Source organism: Cephus cinctus, unplaced genomic scaffold (genome assembly GCF_000341935.2).
Source record: "Cephus cinctus unplaced genomic scaffold, Ccin1 Ccin1_scaffold0032, whole genome shotgun sequence".
Lineage (NCBI taxonomy): Eukaryota > Metazoa > Arthropoda > Insecta > Hymenoptera > Cephidae > Cephus > Cephus cinctus.
Genome location: NW_014332778.1, coordinates 9,576 through 11,757, shown reverse-complemented (window position 1 = coordinate 11,757; position 2,182 = coordinate 9,576). Strand labels below are relative to the sequence as shown.

The following is a 2,182-nucleotide window of genomic DNA, read 5'->3' as shown; positions in this document are numbered from 1 at the left end:
GTCCGCTCATAAAAGCAAAATAGAATAAAATTGTGCCATTGTTAACGAAACAGAGATACAATAAAAATAGTTTGTTTTTGCTATTTTATTATTATTAAAAGTGTTGAAGATTATTTTATAACATCCTCACGGCATAACAATAAATATACATAATATACCACGTAACTTTTAATTTAATATGTCGTATCATTGGTTGGTACATTATGTTGTAAACCATAATATAGATTTGGAAACTCGCCTACGTCAGAAGCGACGGAATGGCCACGCTGCGACGCGGCACATTCTACTCGCCAATATTATGGAAACAAAGACACATCCCCGACACCATGGCGAAATATAGAAACAATCCCTTGGTCATTGCATCTCTAAAAATTCCATAATTAAGATATAAAAAGCGGACGGCCTGTCGGCACGTCAGACGAAGTAAGAGAGCTACGAGTGAAGTGTTACTACGGTAACTTAGTCGAAGTACTAACCTCCAGCCTCGTGATTTCGTACTTACCACGTTTACGGTTTATTTCTAATAGTGTACTCTAACGTAACTTATTTTGTTTCAAATAAATCTTTTACTTGTTATCGAGAGTTAAGTTCCAACTTTTTACTCGGAAAACGAATCCCAAAGTACCTGACTCCCGAAAACCCTTTCCGGCAGTCAAATCCGTGAATCCAGTATTTGGGCTCACAACAATTGTAATCCGGTCCAGGTTGGTGATCACCCATGGCTGTCGATGAGTCTTGGTGCGAGCGTGGGTTAAGGATATGAATAAAGAAAAGCTCTTGTCGTCGTTCGTTCCTTTATTTACCCCGTCGGCAGAACACAAAACTCTATTATTCGGATCACGACCGGTAGCACTCACAGGTTCGAGACTTACTGACTTCCCCGCGTCTCGACCCTGGTAAGGTGGAAACCTTCCCCGAACCACCCACGGGGTGGGGGACACCTTGACCATCAGTCACCACTCAAAACAAACAGCTTAATCTAAACAACTAAAAAAAATCAAAACAGGACTGCTAGGCCCTCTGTCGATGATGCTCGGTTGCGCGCCGACAAATATATATTAATTAAATTATAAATAGACTACTCGACATTCATGTACAAGTATCTTGCAAACCACTTTGTAGAGATGTACCTTTGTTATCAGCAAACAACAAAAGTAGTTTACTCTTCATTATTAGATGAAAAGAGTTTTACATTTTCAGCGTTCCAATGCAATAGAGCTTCCTGGCACATCACACTCCATATGTATGGTATAAAGAATTCTTCTGGCTGCTCCTCTTCAACATATTTGAATTTCAGCTCCGGAAATTTCTAAGAAAAAAGAAATGTTGTAACATTATTCTTAATTAACGTATAGTTTCTAAAAGTAATAGTAAGATAAAAATTTCTTGATATCAGTACACTGAATCAGTTACGTAATTATTCACAGTACTAATATTACACAGTAGTAGTTCCTGGCGGTAACGTTCAGTACCTGAGCGTGTGTTGTGTATTTTTGTGTGAGACTATTCACATAAGTTTTTAATTCGAAATTTAATGATCAAGATTCTACTTATATAGGGTGACAAATAGGAAGTTTCCTAAATTAAACTATTATTATTTTTTAATAAATGTAGAAACAGAAAATAAAACGCAGTCATGAATACAATAAACTCGTCAATTTTATTTGCAACTTAAATCGAACATTTTTATTACAGTTAAATCATTCATTTTTAGGTGAAAATAATTTGTTTTTAAAGTTGAAAAAAATTAAACAATGGCAAATTATTAATGATAAAGTTTTTGAAGGTGTTTTTCATCCGAATTGACACAATAGTGAAGCCGTTTCTGGAAACTATGGAAACCTCTTCGATCTTATTGTGAAAAACGCTTAAAGCACCTTTTCTGATGGCTTGTATCAAGCATATTTTGTCTTTAGCTTGTTTGCGTGACAATAGTCTTTAAGATAGCCCCACAAGAAGAAATCCAAATTTAAGACGATGCACAAAGTTTATGAGGACCGCATCATCGGTTTAGAGTTTTTTCGCTTCACCCATGCAGGTATCGAATGGTCGTTATATTCAATAGACTTAGAACCTTATGACTTTTTCTCTCATTCTCACGATGACTAATGAGACGCAAATATCGCATCTGTCAGTGACGAGTTATTTTTAATGAATTTCGTTCTCAAAAGTTATATATTTC

The 2,182-nt window shown here is 36.0% G+C and overlaps 1 long non-coding RNA gene across 1 annotated transcript; it reads right to left on the bottom strand.

The window, feature by feature from the left end:
- Positions 1-780: 780 nt before the first annotated feature.
- On the bottom strand, positions 781-1,307 carry LOC112494429. The gene is made up of 2 exons (XR_003059828.1): positions 1,131-1,307; positions 781-987 (listed from the first exon to the last, which is right to left on the bottom strand). It is a non-coding gene; the product is annotated as an uncharacterized LOC112494429 (long non-coding RNA).
- Positions 1,308-2,182: the final 875 nt, after the last annotated feature.